The sequence below is a fragment of the Ursus arctos genome, unplaced genomic scaffold (genome assembly GCF_023065955.2).
Source record: "Ursus arctos isolate Adak ecotype North America unplaced genomic scaffold, UrsArc2.0 scaffold_24, whole genome shotgun sequence".
Lineage (NCBI taxonomy): Eukaryota > Metazoa > Chordata > Mammalia > Carnivora > Ursidae > Ursus > Ursus arctos.
Window position 1 is genome coordinate 43,959,716 of NW_026622919.1, and position 20,302 is coordinate 43,980,017.

Genomic DNA, 20,302 nt, shown 5'->3' on the forward strand with positions numbered 1-20,302 from the left:
TTTTTTTTTTTTTTTGAAATTTAATGATTTTTTATTATATTATGTTAGTCACCATACAGTACATCCCCGGTTTCCGATGTAAGGCTCGATGATTCATTAGTTGCGTATAACACCCAGTGCTCCATGCAATACATGCCCTCCTTACTACCCATCACCGGTCTATCCCATTCCCCCACCCCCCTCCCCTCTGAGGCCCTCAGTTTGTTTCTCATAGTCCATAGTCTCTCATGTTTCATTCCCCCTTCTGATTATCCCCCCTTTCTTTATCCCTTTCTTCCCCTACTGATCATCCTAGTTCTTATGTTCCATAGATGAGAGAAATCATATGATAGTTGTCTTTCTCTGCTTGACTTATTTCACTTAGCATTATCTCCTCCAGTGCCGTTCATGTTGCAGCAAACGTTGAGAATTCGTTCTTTCTGATAGCTGAGTAATATTCCATTGTATATATGGACCACAACTTCTTAATCCAGTCATCTGTTGAAGGGCATCTCGGCTCCTTCCACGATTTAGCTATTGTGGACATTGCTGCTATGAACATTGGGGTGCATATGGCCCTTCTCTTCACTACGTCTGTATCTTTGGGGTAAACACCCAGTAGTGCAATGGCTGGGTCATGGGGTAGCTCAATTTTTAACTTTTTAAGGGACCTCCACACTGTTTTCCAGAGTGGCTGTACCAACTTGCATTCCCACCAACAATGTAGGAGGGATCCCCTTTCTCCACATCCTCTCCAACAATTGTTGTTTCTTGCCTTGTCTATTTTTGCCATTCTAACTGGCGTAAGGTGGTATCTCAGTGTGGTTTTGATTTCAATTTCCCTGATGGCTAATGATTTTGAACATTTTTTCATGTGTCTGTTAGCCATTTGTATGTCTTCATTGGAAAAGTGTCTGTTCATATCTTCTGCCCATTTTTTGATTTGTTTATTTGTTTCTCGTGTATTGAGTTTGAGAAGTTCTTTGTAGATCTTGGATACCAGTCCTTTATCTGTAGTGTCATTTGCAAATATATTCTCCCATTCCGTGGGCTGCCTCTTAGTTTTGACTGTTTCCTTGGCTGTGCAGAAGTTTTTAATCTTGATGAAGTCCCATAAGTTCATTTTATCTTTTGTTTCTCTTGCCTTTGGGGATGTGTCATGAAAAAGGTTGCTTTGGCCGATGTCGTAGAGGTTGCTGCCTATGTTCTCCTCTAGAATTTTGATGGATTCCTGCCTCACCTCGAGGTCTTTCATCCATTTGGAGTTTATTTTTGTGTATGGTGTGAGATAGTGGTCAAGTTTTGTTCTTTTGCATGTAGCTGTCCAATTTTCCCAGCACCATTTATTGAAGAGACTGTCTTTTTCCCACCGGATGTTTTTTCCTGCTTTATCAAATATTAGTTGCCCAAAGAGCCGAGGATCCATTTCTGGGTTCTCTATTCTGTTCCATTGGTCTATGTGTCTGTTTTTGTGCCAGTACCATGCTGTCTTTGTGATCACGGCTTTGTAGTACAGCTCGAAATCCGGCATTGTGATGCCCCCAGCTTTGTTTTTCCTTTTCAACAGTTCCTTGGCGATTCGGGGCCTTTTCTGTTTCCATACAAATTTAAGGACTATTTGTTCCAGTTCTTTGAAAAATGTCCTCGGTATTTTGATCGGGATAGCACTGAAAGTGTAGACTGCTCTGGGTAGCATGGACATTTTAACTATGTTAATTCTTCCGATCCATGCGCATGGAATATTTTTCCATCTTTTTATGTCTTCCTCAATGTCTTTCAAGAGTGATTTATAGTTTCTAGAATATAGGTCCTTTACGTCTCTGGTTAATTCCAAGGTAACGTATGGGTTTTGGTGCTATTGTAAATGGGATGGATTCCCTAATTTCTCTTTCTTCGGTCTCGTTATTCGTGTATAGAAATGCAACTGATTTCTGAGCATTGATTTTGTATCCCGAACTCGAGGCATTTCTAACATCGACATACTTCAGTTCAGGACTGAGAAAATTCTTTTAGGTGTCTACTATTAGTCTGACAGGGAAGACAGAAAAGAAGCTCCAGAAGAGGGTCTCAGAGGTGGTGATAATACAGACAAATGTCTTTCTAGCTTCAAAAACATACTAGAATACCTGACCCTGATGACCCCTCCAGGCTGCTACTCAGGTGCTCATGTTTTAGATGTGAGCGAAAGTGTAATTCCTTCAAAAACTCCTTGATGTGAATCCAAGAAATGATGTGACAGTACTTGCTGCAGATTTCCCTTGAAGGCATACCACTCTGACCTTTTTCAAATGCAAATTGGCTTACTCATTATAGCTGTCAGGTTTCTTGGGGAAGAGTTTAAAGAAAAGGCAACACTACGCTCTGATCTGAAGAGTATGGCTGACCCTAAGTGAGAAGGAGGGACAAAGGACACCTGGAGAATGACCCCTGTGATAAGGCTCCATGGTACTGGCCAGGACAGAACTTGATGGGAAATGGAAATCTCTGGCTCTGCAGATTCTTGCTTGAGTTGGACCACTTTGATTTTTGGCAGCCCCTCCCCCTCCGACATTGGCTCAGACAGTCACTGATCTTAGTACAGAATCCAAAAGTCCCCCAGACCTCTAAGTCAGCTCTCCCTTGTCTTTAGGGCAGCAGTGCCTGTAAACCATGTCATCCAGCTATGCCCCACTGGCTCTTACTCACACAGAAAATATTTATCAAGCCCTCATGAAATCTACAGCACCAGACTGGACACTTGGGGATGTCTATGAGAGAGTGGTTTCCAGGAGCTCACGATTTAAAGTTCAGTGTGTAGTCTTAAAGGTAGATGCAGGCAGAAAGGGGTGAGAGAGGCTCTCAGAAGAACTGTGCCCACACTCAGAAAAAGGCCCCTGATCTTTCTAGGAGTTGTTACACCACAACATGAAAATATAGTTATTTAGTTGGGGGTGGAGGGGAAAAAAAGCCCTGGAATTTCAGAAATGAGTGAAAAAAATATGGAGTAAAGGAGGGTAGTAGTTGGGATTAATGAAAATGACAGAGTGGAAGTTTTAGACTCTCAAACATAAAGGCCAGGGAAAGGAGGCCTGGAAATTGAAACATGCCTAGATTAAGGAGCCTGTCCCCATCTACAGGAAGTTTATCCCTAACATCTAAATAGTCATGTTTTAAAATCAACAAGTTTGCTGGTTTTCAGCTGCCACTGACCGGAACCCCCAGTGGCTCTGGCCCACAGTGTAGACAGACCGTGCCCAGCCGGACTAGATGAAGACATGTAGCCGGAAGTCAGCCAGCCAGCCTGACCCCTCCCGGCTTTGGGAGGAGTTTGAGCAAAATGCTACCCAGCTAAAGGAGTACTCGTAGGCAAGACCGTTTAACCCTAGCAGTGCAGGGTGATACCAAGGACCCTGCATCTCAGTCAGCGGACTCAGAGAGTCGGCAGTCTAGGAGAACAGAAGCCCACCAGCCAGTTCATCAGGACCTTGGGTCTTCCGCTGCAGTCGCATATTCACATTCACAGTTGCATAGTTTAATTTGATATAATTATCTCCTAGAAATTACTGTATGTAGCCTCTTGGGATCTAAAGCAATTAAGTGAAGATAAATTTCTTTCATGCAGCAAGCTGTCAAAGGATGAAGCAATTTCATTCCCCATTTGAAGTGGAAGCTTTGGGTCATGCATGGTTTATTTGAAACAATGCCATCACCTAAAGCTGCTGATCTTATCTCTAACTCCGTTCTCCATTTCAAACTGCTGGAGATATGTAGCGTGGCACTGCCTGAAGTTATGACATCTGGCTCAAGGCCAGCAACAGAACAAGCCAGCTCCTCTTCCAGGTTTTAAGCGCAAGAGGACAAAAATCATATTAAAAGAAGAGAACTATATAGGTGAAGTCTGTTAAACCCTGAAGAGGGGAGATGTTCCCAAGGCATCAGTTATGACTACAGAGGCACCCTAGTGAAGGGGAAGTGGTACAAGAGCAGGCAGGGACGCCCCCCAAAGGGGGGGAAGAGTGAAATACATGCTGGGAGGAACCAGATTTTTCTCTTCTGGGAAACACCAAACCAAAGGTGGGGCCTATTTCAAGAAATAGCTTGATAGGGGCGCCCGGGTGGCACAGCGGTTAAGCGTCTGCCTTCGGTTCAGGGCGTGATCCGGCGTTCTGGGATCGAGCCCCACATCAGGCTCCTCCACTGTGAGCCTGCTTCTTCCTCTCCCACTCCCCCTGCTTGTGTTCCCTCTCTCGCTGGCTGTCTCTATCTCTGTCAAATAAATAAATAAAATCTTAAAAAAAAAAAAAAGAAATAGCTTGATAGATTTAAGAAATAGCCTGATAGATGGAAAGCATACCAGGGTGAGAATGAGAAGATCTGGGTTCTAATTCTAGCACTTATAAGACTGTGCATGAGACTGGGGGGAAAGTTCTCTTAACTCTTTTTCTTCTGAATTGCAGCTGGTACTTTATTTAAAAAATTTTCTTCATAACCATGTTTTATTTATTTTACAACATACCAGTCAATGTGCTACCTAGGTAATAGTATTCGAAGTTTTTTTTAAGCCACTAAAACATTCTTCAGGTGAAATCCATGCACGTCAGACCATGTCTGAACACTGCTTTCAAAAGGAACCTTGAAGAACTAGAATTGGCTTTCAGGTGTTAGTGCACTGGAATCACCAGAAGATTTTGTTGAAAGTGACTACTGGGCTCCACCCTCGAGTTTCTGATTCACGGGTCTAAAACATTACATACTTAACATGTTCTCAGGTGACTCTCATGCTGCTGGTCCTAGTTACCACAATTTGAGAACCAGTGGTATAGAGGAATCTAGCCAGGAGAATAATTGAGAATTGGGAGTGTCTCATACAGTAGCCAATAGCCACACGTGGATATTTCAATTTAATTAAAATTAAATTAAAATTTCTCAATAAATCTAAGAATCTTTAAAAATTTCTGTTTCTCAGCTGCACTAGTCACATTTCAAGTCCTCAAGAGTCACATGTGTCTAGTGGTTACCACATAGGATAGTGTAGAAACAGATCATTTTCATTATCACAGAAAGTTCTATGTGATAACGCTGGTCAAGAATCTATTTGATTTTGGGACACCTGGCTGGATCAGTTGGTGGAGCATGTGGTTCTTGATCTCAGGATCGTGAGTTTGAGCCCCTCTTTGGGTGTAGAGATTACTTACAAAAAAATAACCTTTAAAAAAAAAAAAGAATCCATTTGATTTTGCTGGTGAATATTTAACCTAGAGAAAAGAAAACTTAAGGAGAATTTCACATATACTAAGATGTGTCAGGTATTAAAAACAAAGACTCTATAACTCTAAGAGAATCTCTCTAAAACCAGTAAATGGAAACCATAGAAAGGCAGACTATGTTCAGTTTGGGAAAGAACTTTTTAATAGTGGCTAACTCATGATATATTAAACTCTGGGAAGTACGCGAAGCAGAGGCTATGAGGACACAAGAGATTACTTCTTAATTAGGTAGAAGACTAACCATAATATTTTGTAAGGGGCTGCCTAATTTCATGACTCTTTTGTAATTAATTCGATCCAATTTGATAATTACTATCATGGCAAACCATCCCTTTCTGCATCTGGGATAGTTTTCTAAAGCATCTATTTCAGATAGAAAGAACTTCCTTTTTTTAAGGCTATTTTGGTTGATAAACTTTTCCAGTTCACACTGTTTAAAAATGTCTTTGTAATAAAGTAGATTTCATCAAAATTAAAAATTTCAGGGGCACCTGGGTGGCTCAGCTGGTTAAACATCTGACTCTGGCGTGGGTCATGATCTCAGGGTCCTGGGATCAAGCCCCATCTCAGCTCAGCAGGGAGTCTGCTTCTCCCTCTCCCTCTGCCCCTGCTCATTCTCTCTCTTTCAAATAAATAAACAGAATCTTTAAAAAAAATTAAAAATTTCAATAAAGTGAAAAAGCAATCAGCCCACAGAAAGGGAAAAAATATTTGCAAATCATGTATCTGATAATGGACTTTATCCAGAATATATAAAGAACCCCTACAACTCAACAATAAAAGATAATAATTTTAAAAATGGGCAAACGTTTTGAATACACATTTTCCCTCTTTTATATCTTTACAAAGTACTTTCACAGACCTGAACATCTCTCCTAGCCTTTTTGATGTCGATAAGGCAGTTATAGGTTTCCTAGATTTACAGAAAAAGAGACAGAAACCGGGGGTGGGGGGGGGAGAGAAAAAGAGAAGCCCAGAGAGTTTATATGAATTGCCCAAGGCCACACAACCAGCCTATAGCAGAGTCAGGATCAGAGCTCACATATGACACTTTCTTTTATTCTACCTTGCCTTCCTTTGCCTCAAAGGGAAAAAGTTAATGTTCAGGTATTCCAAGGCCAATCAAGTGAGAAAGTAGAAACTGTATTTTTTAAATGTATACAATAAATAAGCACATAACAAAGACACTCAACATCATTAGTCATTAAGGAAATGCACATCAAAACCACAAAGGGATTTCACTTCACACCCATTAGGATGGCTATTATAAAAAAACCAGAAAATAACAAGTGTTGAAGACGTGGAAACACTGGAATTCTTGTGCACTGCTGGTGGGAATGTAAATGGTGCACCCATGTGGAAAGCAGTATGGCAATTTCTCAAAAAACTAAGCAGAGAAGTACCATATGATCCAGCAATGCCGCTTCAGTGTAGACATCCATAAGATGTCAAAGGAGAGACCTGAACAGGTATTTGTATGCTGCCCATGTTCACAGCAGCATTATTCACAATCGCCAAAAGGTGGAAGTGACACAACTGTCCATCCCATCGTTGGATAAACAAAATGTGGTGTAGACAGACGAGAATATTATTCAGCCTTAAAAAGGAAGGAAATTTGGATACGTACCACAACAGGATGAACCTTGATGATGTTATTCTAAGTAAAATAAGCCAGTCACAAAAGACAGATATTGAATGATTTCACTTACATGAGGTTTGTCATCAAATTCAGAGAAAGAAAGTGAAGTGATGGTTGCCAGAGGCTGGGAGAGGGAGGAAATGGGGAGTTAGTGTCTAATGCGTACAGTTTCAGTTGGGGGAAAATGAAAAAGTCCTGGAGATGGATGGTGGCGATGGTTGCAAAACAATGTGAATGTATTTAATGCCACAGAACTGTACACTTAAATATGGTAAATTTTATACTATGTATATTTTAACAATTATAATTAAAAAAAAATGGAATGAGCCGGTTTTAAATAAAACTTTAATTAGAGGAAAACTTCACTTCCTAGCTCCTCACCCTCTTTGAAACATCCGGTACAGCCATTTTCCACCTTCTGGCATTGACAACGTAAGGAAGAACAAATTAAAGCTACTGGTGAACCAACGGCTGCCCCCTGACCCTGGCACCTTTTGGAGCAAAAAACAACCTACACAGGCCTGTAGTTACTCCTTGACTTCATGGTCTGATTCTCAATGCCAAAAGCTACCTTCGACTCTTTGCGTGAGTTTCTGAGTTAAAGGAAGGAACACCAATGCCTCTCTTTAGTCATCTGCTTATGGGTTGGGCCCTCCAGGAAACAGAGTTGACTCAGTCTAGAAGGCTAAAACTTACCTTATATCAAAACGTAAGCCAGTGGCAAAACACTAATTTCAGCATTTAAGTCCCATGTGCACAGGACTTCAGTGTTCTCACAGGGAGGCCCCTGCTCATGTTTTGTAATCCTGAAAGGCAGAACTGCCCACTCTTTAACGTTCAGTTAAACCCGAGGGCTAGAGGGAATGTAGACTGAATTCTGGGAAGGTGTTCTGGAGGTGGGAGTGGGGGGGCGCAGGCAACTGCATCCATACTCTTGCGCATCAAGGGCCTAGTATCAGTGCATTAGACAGATGACGTTATGTTTTCTACTGTGTTCATCTTGATCGCCCGAAAGAACACAACTATGTCCCCACCTAGTCAGGAGGAGCTCATCTCTCAGAAAGTTTTGTTCCCTTGACTCCTGGATGCTATGGAAGTGATCAGACCCAACTCTGATATTCTTTATATGCTGTTTCCAGAGTTAGACAGAAGGCAAATCACTGTACATCTCTGCCTATATGAAATGTTAAGTCTAAAGTAATAAGACAGGTTTAAAAAAAAAAATCACAAACAAGTATCAGAGTAATTAGGGTGCATGGTAGTTACACCTCATACCGAGGTGGTGAAATACCCTTTCCCCCAACTCGCAAGCCCAGATCTCACTTGAATATGGAGGAGGATTTTTTTTTAAATATCCATAACCCAGCTGTGACACTTCCTTCCACCTCTACCTGTACATCTGCTTCCTACAGAGTGCTGCTGCTGCAAGTGAGATGCGTGAGGCTTCTGTAGGTGCTGGGGAACAAGACGGAACAAAAATGCTTCACACCTGGCTCCCAAATTACAGCAACGCTGGGCTGGGGCCAACATAAGCTGGCACAGCACCAGCTGAAATGGACATCAATTAAGGAACCTGTCATCTTTCAAGACTGCAGGGTCTTTTTTCACTCTGTGATCCGCACTGCTCCACAAACCAGCCGCGGCACCACTGGTAGAGTTTTCCAGATGGGATCATTTCCCTTAGATTCCACACTTGCAGATTTATTGCAGAACTTGTTTTTAACCCCTCCCTTTGTTGTTAAAGCTTGAACTATTATTCCACATTACAACTTCATCTTTAATTAAATTTATTTGTCCTTAGTAAAGTGAGAAATTGTACCACACGAGCAGAAACAGTTTTAAGCCAGCCTAAAAGATGTTTTATTTACAAAAAGGCATTCAAATAACTGAGATTGGTGAAGGGTCAGAAATTCTTCTCTGTATACATCACTCCTACTGGGGTCAAAAGCCAGAAAGCCTTGACCAGACTACATTATCCTGGAGAAATGGACAGACCTCTGGGACTAAAGCAGGCCTTCTCTGACCATCACACAGTGATCCATGTCATGTGCACAAAGAAATTCTGCTAGTGTCTAGTTAGTGGCAAATGTTATTTAAGAAAAACACCTTAAGAGTGTCAGCAATTAAAAAGGGATAAGAGCCCGGGAACAAGCACAGCTGATCAGGAGGGTCACAGAAGTGCAGCTCCCCGTCTCTGCCAACATGCTGGGCGTGTCGCTCTTCCTGCTTGCTGTTCTCTGATCCCTACGTGGCTGTCAACAATCTCAAGAAATAGGAAAGAAAGCAGTGCTTTCTCTGCCCAGGGTTCCAGGACACAGTCTGAGGCAAGACGGAGGGTGGGAGGAGCCTTCACACTTCATCCCTCCACCTATAACAACATGCAAACTATACCTGGATCTTCCCAAACAACTTTTATTTCCTCAAAGTCTTCCTTAAACCTATGGAACAAGAAGCTGCCACTGAGTGGGGGCCAGTACAGGAGCTTTCTTTTCTACTTACTCTCCCCAGTATAAAAGTATAGATGTATTTTCTTCAAAAGTGACAAATTCCACATACTACCTTTTCTTGACTTTTGTCCAATGGGACAGGACCTATTTTCTCCACTGCACCTAAGTGGGCTGCTTTGTGGAAAAAATTCCACGCAACATGAAAGAGTCCCATGATAAATAAATATCTCATCCACATTTAATTCATGTTCTGAAAACTGAATTCTATTGCCTCAGGGGGCTGCCAGCTGCTGCCAATTTGCTTCTCATGGCAGAACCCTGTGTGGCAGAGCCCTGACTAGGCTAGGCTCTGCCGATGCTTGTTTGGAAAAGAGTCCAGCCGGAGATGAAAGAAGCTCTTCAAAGTGGGTGACTCCTTGGAGGCTATCACTTTAGGGCTTGGGAACGATTACTTATCAAAAACGCCTTCAGTCTGAAATATATTCTGGGTAAGAAGCTGGCTTGCCCTCTCGGGTGTTCCACTGGAGTTTGCAGAGCTGGAGAGGCCTCAGTGGATTTAGAGTGATGGCAGAAACTGAAGAACCCAGTTGAAGATAAGAGCCCCAAATTCACATCGTAGGTGGGGACAGGAGAGAGAGAAGGAATTTAAAAAAGCTTCAGACATCTGTCTGCACAATTCATTCCTGGCCCACCCTTCTCCCCCCTCTTTTATTTTAAATAAACAGCTTCAAAAGGGGTGGTCCTCACATTTTTCTGCTGACTAAGGTCTCGATTTCCTTACTTTCCTCTACCGAGAGAGCCTGAAACCTTTAGCTCTCAGCATTTAATCAGTCAAAACCTAGTCTCTGAAGTAGAAGGACAAGCTAGATCAAGAGAAAATATTTGTGACACGTACACAGCTGACAAAGGACTTGTATCCAGATTATACAAAGACCTCTCAAAACTCAGTAAGAAAACAATTCAAAAATAGGCAGAAGACTTGAAGACACTTTACCAAAAATAGAAAAATGGCAAATAAACACATGAAGAGAAGCTCAACATCATTAGACATTAGAGAAATGCAAATTAAAACTGTAACGAGGTACCTGTTAGAATGACTTAAAACAACAATGACAACAACAAAATGTGGAATCAAGCGCTGGCAAGGATGTGGCCAAACTGCAATTCTCATACACTGCTGGTGGGAATGCAAAATGGTTATAGCCACTTTGGAAAAGGTTGGCAGTTTCTAACAAAATTAAACATAAACCTATCGGGGTGCCTGGGTGGCGCAGTCGTTAAGCGTCTGCCTTCGGCTCGGGGCGTGATCCCGGCGTTATGGGATCGAGCCCCACATCAGGCTCCTCCGCTGGGAGCCTGCTTCTTCCTCTCCCACGCCCCCTGCTTGTGTTCCCTCTCTCGCTGGCTGTCTCTATCTCTGTCAAATAAATAAATAAATAAAATCTTTAAAAAAAAAAAACCAAAAAACAAAAACATAAACCTATCAAATGACCCAAACATTCATACCTAGGTATTTACCCAAGAGAAATGAAAACTTAAATTCACATAAAAATCTATACATGAATGTTTGTACTAGTCAATCCATAGTCACAACCCAAATGTTCAACAGGTGAATGGATAAGCAAATCGTGGTCTATCCTACAATGGATAGTACCGTGTGACAAAAAAGCATGGATTAGTGACATAGCCAACAACATGGATGAATCTCGAAGGCATTATGCTATAATGAAGCCTCAAAAAGCTAACTGCTGTATGGTTTAATTTATATGACATTCTGGAAAAGGCAACGTCATCCCTATGACAGAAAAAAGATGAGAGGTGACCAGGGGTGGAGAGACGGGCTGGTTGCACGAGGGAGATTTTTTGGATGATGGATATGCTCTGCATCTTAATTGTGGTGTTGGTTACATGACTGTATGTTTGTCAAAACTGTATAACAAAGATCTGAGTCTCTCAGGAAGGGAATGAATTAGAGAAACATCGCTGCACTCTGTGCTCAGGGATACCTGGGAATGCATACAGCTAGAGGGTGACAGGGCTGACAAAGAGCCTCTTTTCACCCCGAAATTGGAGGCAACATTAAAACAGACTCAGATTTCTGTTGCAGTAAAAGGAACTTTATACTCTTTGTCCCCTAGACTTTTCATTGTTACAGAGACAATGCAATCTTCTTTATGCAGATAAAAAGATACTGAGTCCTGGCCTGGTTTTCCTCCTCCCCTTTCATTTCCTGTTTCATTTGGGCAGATATCTCCGTTTCTACAACCGGCAAAGTATATGCAAGTTTTAAAATCATGAGGGAAATCGAGATTTAGGCTAACTGGAGACCTCTTTGTATAAACAGGTTAATTGTGCAGAGAACCTACTAAAAGTAAATCCTGAAACATTTTTTTAAAATAATAAACACCTGCCAAAATCTGTTGTGCTGTCAGTGAGTGAGGTCAAAAAACATAAAGTGTACCTGAAACAATAAAATTTCTTTTAATGTCGTCATTATCTACTAGTGAAATGATGGGGATGGGCACTTCCAAAGGGGCAATATTTTGAAAGAAAAATTGTATCTCTTATAATGTGGTCACAGGTCCATAGGGAGCGAGAAGGTCGAGTGGCTAAAGATGCGTGTTCCATCAGTATCTGGAGAGCTGTAAGAAGCAGTCAGCTTGGAAAAGAGAGCATATTCCCACTCTCATTTTAGTAGCTTATCTTCACACCTCTGCTTCACAGCTTATTCCTTCTAGTACTTCTTGGGTGCCTCAAGTGAGAGGAAGGAAATGGTACTTGGAAACTCTAACTAAACCAGAAACTCTTAGCTCCCACCTTTGAAGAGCCCAAGCATGTAAGGATACGCACGCATACAAATGCAGAGAAAGAGCTTTTTCACTGAAACGGAGGAAGCTGCCATGTCTACCTCTATAAGCAAAAATATTAATCATCCACCGTCTGGTTTTAATCCACACGCTCCTGACCCTGCATCTGAATGTATTGTTATCAGGGGAAGGAGCATTTCTGCTCAATCTTATTCACCAGCCAAAACCCTGAAAATGTGAAAACCACATTGGTGAAGTGCCTTCTTCGGGACCCAGAAAACTCTGAGCTGCTGCTTTTTTATTGTTTTCTTTCTTTCTTTTAAAATGATGAACAAATGTGAATTTCAGAGGGTCTGCAGGGGAAAAAAAAAAGGAACAGCTCAAGTTACAGGTCCCTCATATCTTGGAGTGACACTATCCTCAGGGAAATCAGCACTTTCTCTTCTCTATTTCCCAAAGGGGATCCAGCCACACAACCTGATTGATATCAGCCCATCAGAGACAAGTCTGGGCATCCAGGTGCATCCCTTATGAGCATTTACAAATGAAATGGCAAGCCCAAACAGCAAGCCTTTGCCTCTGGTCTCTGTTCTTCTGGTTTGTGCTTTGCTAGCAGTAAAAGCAGGGACTGATACACCATCTGAATGTGTCTAAGCACGCTTCTCCCACTGTCTGTGCTGGAGACCCTTTCCTCTCCTCAGGTTCACCCTAAAAAAGGTCTCCAAGCCAGTATGTGGGCTTGAGTGCCTTCAAAGCCATTAGTCACCACCCTTGCAGCCTCACTCCAAACTGCGAATGGGGCCACCCGTGACACAAAAACTCTGGCAAGATTAGAGGATAGCAAGAGCAGAAGAAACCACAATACGCCTGAGACTCCCAGGAGAACAATGACTAGTGCTGGTGGGGAACAGACTGACAGACAGAGCAGACAGACTCTAACCAGGCCTCACTCTGTTTTCGATACAACACAAATGTTTTCCATTAGAAGTTCCCTGCCCCACAAACACTCATACATGCGGCTATGAAATCCACATACTTAACTTCTGCTTTTCTGGCACTCTGACCCAACTACCTCTCCTGTTCCTCTGGAACAGAGCAAAGTTGAGAGAAAAGAGATTCTAGTGCCCCCAGCACAAAGGTAAGGCGAAGAGAATCAGAATCAGATGCATGCTTACTAAGTACTATCTAACATGAGTATGACTGAGCAAGGTAAAGGGAAGAAGGGAGAAAACAAGGACGTTTCTTTTGCCAAGAGAGAAACAAGTACTGTAAAGCTCTGGCTCTCACTGGTTGGCTCCTATGCTTTTAGCTTAAAGTTTGGCTTTACTTTCTAGTAAAGTCTGCAGCTGATCTTCATCAGGAGGTGTCGGTCGCCATTAAAAGCAAAACAGGCAAAAACCTCAGAAAACTCATTACAAAGCCTGCAAAATTCCAGTACTAAGAAAGCAGAATACAGGCTGATCAGTAACCCATGTTTCAAACACTCTGAACCAGCCGAGTATCACAGCTGTGAGAAGAAGCCGAACCAGAAATCTTTAACAGCGTCAGCAACCATCCTCCCACCGTCTGTGGGACCCGGCCCAGGCTCACTTCTAATCATAGAGGTGGGGACATGTGGCTGGGTGGCTAATTAATCTCTTCCCTTAAAAAAAAAAGGAAGAAGAAAACTACAAGTAAGAATTCAAAAGAACAATTAAAAAAAAAAAAAGAATGAACATTGAAAAGAAGGGAAAAAGTGAATTTTTAAAATGGCATGTAAGAAATAAAAGGAAATCCCCTATTCAGGCAGCTCTGGAGTTCCCTAATTGCACAAGAGCAAAGGACACCCCCCAATGTGGAGGCCTTATTAAGCAATTGCTCAACCTACACGCATTGTGCAATTCCAACCCTCCAAAGCTTCTTGCTGCACATGTGCAAACCACGTTTTCCACTGCACTCTAGAATTAGGAACAGTTTCTCATTTTTCTCTTCTTCACTTTAGGGGGGCTGTGTGCATGAAGGGAAAAAATCTACTGCTAGATAAGCATTCACTACAAATGAGGTTTTACATTATTTCATCTGGTTACTTCTGAGTTTACTTGTAGTTAAGAAACATTTGGATTTACTCTTAGGCAGCTAAAGATTCATTTCTCCTGTCACTGACAATAATGATATCACAAAAAATTGTCCACGAAAACATCAAACCTTCAAAAGCCTTTGTTCCAAATGGTTGCTATTCTGGAATATTTGGAGTACTTAAAAGTAGCAGTCCCTACTTTGCAGCCAAAATTCCAATGGAAGCCTGGGTAAATCACAATGTGTCTTATTAATCACAAACCTTTCTTTTTAGAGGATCTAGTTAAACGATCAACAAGAACAATAATAGGTGTATACAAAGATGAGGAACGCATGACAAGAAAACCCAAAGGTCATGCAGGAAGAGACAGCTCTGACTTCATAAAAATTTTAAACTGTACACTGTAAAAAATATAAAGATTTTAATACCAGCTACAAATAGACAATATTTGCAACATATGAAATAAAACTACAGTGTTTACGAACTCCTACATATCAATAATATATAACAATATAAACATGAGCAGGGCCATAAATATGCAAGTCAGAATGAAAGAAATATAAACAGACAGTAAATATACAGAAAGATCTTTTATTCCACTAGTAAGCAAATTCAAGTTAAAGTGAGATGCATTTTTTAACCCAGAAAATAAGCAAATATTAAAAATATTGGTATAATATATAGTATTTGTAAAACTATGAAGAAACAGACATTTGTATACTGTTATGGAAGTGTAAACTGGTATAATCATCTCGGAGGGCAATTTGGCAATATTTGTAAAAACAGTAAAATTTGTGTATCTTTTGATAAAGGAATTCCACTTGTAGGAATCTATTCTAAAAAAAAGTCTTATAAATATACAAGGATTTAAGTACAAGGAAGCTCATTTTAGTACCGTATGTAATAAAAGAAATTGGACATAACTAAACAGCACCTAGAAGACAGTGGGAATGTACACTGGTGCAGCCAATTTGGAAACCACTATGGAGGTTCCTCAAAAAATTAAAAATAGAACTACTGTACAATCCAACAATTCCACTTCTGGGTGTTTATCTGAAGAAAATGAAGACACCAATTTAAAGAGATATAAGCACCCCTATATGCTCACTGCAGCATTATTTACAACAGCTAAAATATGGAAGCAACCTAAGTGTCCGTCAATAGAAAAATGGATAAAGAAGATGCGACATATGTATACAATGGATTCTCATCCAGCCATGTATGATGAAACCTTGCCATAGCGAAAGGAGTCAGAGAAAGACAAATTACTGTATGATTTTACTTATATGTGGAATCTAAAAAACAAAACAAATGAACAAAACAGAAACAAAGTCACAGATACAGGAAACAAACTGTTGGTTACCAGAGTGATGAGGGGTTGGAGGGAAGGTGGGTGAAACAGGTAAAGGGGATTAAGAGGTACAAACTTCCAATTATTAAATAAATAAGTCACAGGGATGAAAAGTACAGCATAGGGAATATAGTCAATAATATTGTAATAACTTTGTATGGTGACAGATGAACTACACTTATCATGGGGATTTCACAATGTATAAAAATACCGAATCACTATGATGTACACCTGAAACTAAGAGGACACTGTGTGTCAATTATACCTCAATTAAAAAAGATGGATAAATTGTATCTCTAACAATGGAATATGATGCAACTTGAAAAAAACTGGTGTAGATTTATACAAACTGATTCAGAAACAGTTGCAAGGTATATATATTAAGCTTAAAAAAGAGTAATGTATATACAACATGCATTTTTATTAGAAAAGTTAATATTCTGTATATGTATGTCTGCAAGAACGGTTACCAGACTGTTATTAGCAGTTTTTGCCTATTTTGCTTTTAATGGCGACCGACACCTCCTGATGAAGATCAACTGCAGACTTTACTAGAAAGTAAAGACAAAATTGGAAGGAAGGGCTGGTACTCTTATATTCTGCAGTTCTATACGACTTTAGTATTTCAGATAGCATGAATTACTTCTGTAATTAACAAGTAAACACAGTCTACCTTCTGTCTGTCAGCATGATGGAATAGGTGGTACTAGACTAGTCCTCCCACCATAAACAGCTATAAAATATCTGAGGCAACTGTTGGTAGGCAGTGGGCAACAGGCAGTGCAAGACCATGATCCCTAAAACACCAAACTCATTGAGAAAGAGTTCAGATTTGTGGTCACCAGAGGTGGGGGTAGAGAGAGGGCAAATTACAGGAAGGTGGTCAAAAGGTGCCAACTTCCCATTATAAAACAAGTACTAGGGATGTAATACACAACATGATGACTATAGTTAACGCTGCTGTATGATACATCATAAGGAGAAATTATTTTCTTTGCTTTTTATTGCATCTGTATGAGATGATGGATGCTAACTAAACTCATTATGGCAATCATTTACAAATATCTGTAAATCAAACCATCATTCTGTATACCTTAAACATATACAATGATGTATGTCAATTATTTCTCAGTACAACTGGGGAAAAACACTAGAAATATTTTTTTATGATTAAAGTTTGTTCCCCTTTCATGAGAGAAAAAAAGACTGTGCTTTCTGAGAAAAGAGAAATTCATAAAATGAACCCATGATCACTCAGTCCTCTGCTTGGGGATAATTTTCCAACCATGACATTGAAAGCTGAGTCCCAGGGAAATCATGGTCATTCTGTTAAGCTGAAGAGGCAGAGGCAGAATCTGGGTAGCTGAAGGGGATGGAATCAGCAAGTAGGGAAACAGACAGGAAGAAGTTGTACAAAGAAATGGCACAAAGTACATGTGAGAATCTTTAGTGAATAAGGGGATAAAGGCTGACTGTACAAATGTAGCCAAGACCACCAGACGCTGACCAAAAGGCAGCTGCTACAGGGCTGAGAGTGGAACAGAAAGAGATATTAAAGATCCAGCAGTGGTGCAGGAAAAGCACTGTCTCAGGATGGGGGAGTCGGGAGTTCCAACACTGCCAGAGTGAAGAGGTTTTAACACTTTGTTAACACCCTTTGGCAACCATCTGAGACTCCAGAGGATACACACCCTAGAGTGAGAGCTAATCTAAGTCTGCATTCATAGATCCTAAAACCCAGCCTGAAACAAAGTCTGCAGGGGGAGGTTGACATGTCACTGGGGCTTGGGAAACAGCCTAGGTTCCTACGAAGCTGCCCTAATAATATGTAAAAACCAAGCCTACAGAAGTTCAAGATGATCAAGCAGAAATTTAACTGCCAGTTTTAAAAAAACAAACAAAAAGGTACTCTCCAGAGGAAGGTAACAAGATCCAGAATCTCTCTAACAAATTATCCAGTGTCCATGGACTGTAAACAAAAATCACTAGACACAAAGAAACATGAAAATGCAATCCACATTCAACAGAAATCAAATGTGAGATGGCCCACATGTTGGGATTGGCAGGCAAAGGCTTTAAAAGCAGCTATTATAAATATGTCCAAAATATTAATAAGAAAGATGTTCAAAAAATTAAAGGGAAATATAGCCTTAATGAGTAAACAAATAGAGAATATCAACAGAGAAAATTATAAAAAAGAATCAAGTAGAAGTTCTTTTTTTAAAAGATTTTTTTAAAGAGAGATTATTTTAAAGATATTTATTTATTTTAGAGAGAGAGATCAAGAGAGCGTGCGTGGGAAGGGGCAGAGGGAGAGGGAGAGAATCTCAAGCAGACTCTGCTGAGCGTGGAGCCCTACGCAGGGCTCAATCCCATAACCCCGAGATCACAACCGGAGCTGAAACCAAGAGTCCAACGCTCAACTGACTGAGCCAACCAGGCACCCCCCCCCCCGCCCCAGTACAAATTCTTAAACTGAAAAGTAAAAGAGTAAAATAAAAAATTCACTGGATAAACATTATATTGAAAATGGCAAAGAAAGAGTCCATGAACGTAAAGACAGATTAACAGAAACCAAGTAATGGTGGGGGGAGGGGGGCTCCAGGGTGACTCAGTCCGTTAAGCGTCTGACTCTTCGTTTCGGCTCATGTCATGATCTCATGGGTCCTGGGATATATACCTGCACTGGCTCCATGCTCAGCAGGGAGTCTGCTTAGGATTCTCTCCCTCTTCTTCTGCCCTTCCCTCCCTCTTGTGTGTTTTCTCTCTCTCTCTCTAAAATAAATAAATCTTAAAAATAAAAAAAGAAACTAAGTAATCTGAAGACTAGAGAGAAAAAACATTAAAGATAAACAGAGCCTCACATATGTGTGGGACTATGTGAAAATGTCTAACATATACATAATTGGAATTCCAGAAAGAGAAGAGAGGGTAAGTAGGGTAGAAAAAAAAGAATCATCTCTGGAAGATATCCCAAATTTGATGAAAAACACCAACTTATAGATCCAAAAGGGTCAGTGACCATCAAGCAGAATTAATGTAAAAAGAACTACACCTATGCACATCCCAATCAAACTTCTGAAAACCACAGATAAAAAGAAAATATTCAAAGCAGACTCCCCCCAAAAGATACATTATACGGAGAGGCAAATGAATGCTGATTTCTCCTGAGAAAACAGTGGGTGCCAGATAATAAGAGAACAACATCTGAAAATGCTGAAAGAAAAAAACTTCAATCCAGAATTCTATATCCAGTTTTTAAAAAAATCCTTTAAAATCAAAGATAAAAGGAGGGAGTGGAGAAAGAGACATTTTTAGATAAACAAAAGCTATAGGAATTTGTCACCAGCCACCTGGGTGTCCTTTAGGCTCAAGAGAGATGGTCATCATCTGGAAACTCAGATCTACTGAAAAGAATGAAAAGCATGAAAAGTACCCGTAAATAAGTAGATAAATAGAAAAGTTTATGTTTTCTTTTTGTTTGTAATTTACTTAAAAGGTAACTATTTAACTAGAAATAATAACAGGGTACAGTAGGGTTTATACCATACGAAAAGTCCAAGAGAAGACAAATGCACTAAACAAGAGGGAATGGGTAAACGGAATTATACTCTTTTAAGATGATTACATTCGTAAAGCATGAAGCAGGAAACAGGAAGCTTAGGTGTGAAGTGTAAAAAGATATAATATTGACCTTAAAATATATTCTGAAAAGGTAAGGATGCAAATCATTAGCCCTAGAACAACTGGGAAAAAAAATTTTTAAGGGTAAAGTTAAGAAGGCAAAAACAAAGATTTCTTAAAACAGAAAAACCACTAATCATAAAGGAAAAATTTAAAAAACCCCAAATTTCATCAAAATTAAAAACATTTGCTTTTCAAGATTTTTTTTTTAAAGATTTTATTTATTTATTCGACAGAGATAGAGACAGTCAGCGAGAGAAGGAACACAAGCAGGGGGAGTGGGAGAGGAAGAAGCAGGCTCACAGCGGAGGAGCCTGATGTGGGGCTCGATCCCATAACGCCAGGATCACGCCCTGAGCCGAAGGCAGACGCTTAACCGCTGTGCCACCCAGGCGCCCCTGCTTTTCAGGATTCTGTCTTTAAAAAATTTTTTAAAGCTAGCCACACACTGTGAGAAAATATTCACAGGTCACATATCTGACAAGGATTTGTGTCCAGAATATATAAAGAACTTTTACAACCCTATAAGAAAACATCAATATCCTGAATTTTGAAAATGGGGCACGGATTTGGACATTTCCCAAACGAGGACCTATAAATTGCTAATAAACACAAGAAAAGATGTTCATCATTAATTACACAAATGTCAATAAAACTAAAATGAGACCACTTCACACTTTACTAGAATGGCTAAAATTCTAAAGACTAGAAATACCAAATGTTGGCAAGGATGTGAAACAACTAGAATTCTCAAGCATTGCTAGTGGGACTATAACATGGTGCAATCACTCTGGAAAAGAGTTTGGTAGTTTCTTTAAAGTTAGCAATATACTTATCATATGACTGAGCAATTCTACTTCCAGCTATTTACCCCTAAGAAATGGAAACATATGTCCACAAAAAGACTTGTACATTAATGTTCAGAGCATCTTTATTCATAAGAGCCAAAGAATAAAAACCCAAATGTCCAAACCCAAAGTGAATGGATAAACAGACTGTGATATATCCATATAATGGAATACTACTCATCAATAAAGGGAATGAACCACTGGAAAAACACAACATGCATCAATCTCACAGATACCATAATGAG

General features: G+C 40.3%; 1 protein-coding gene across 9 annotated transcripts in view; it reads right to left on the reverse strand.

The window, feature by feature from the left end:
- SMG6 (SMG6 nonsense mediated mRNA decay factor) overlaps positions 1 to 20,302 on the reverse strand; it is a 228,562-nt gene that overhangs the window by 81,867 nt on the left and 126,393 nt on the right. Inside the window, exon 14 of one of the 9 annotated variants that reach the window (XM_057317742.1) lies at positions 1 to 20,302. This exon is cut by the window's right edge and continues 9,287 nt beyond it. The exons of the other annotated variants lie outside the window; for them this stretch is intronic. The gene's annotated coding sequence lies outside the window, so the exon portion shown is untranslated. 9 annotated transcript variants of the gene reach the window in all.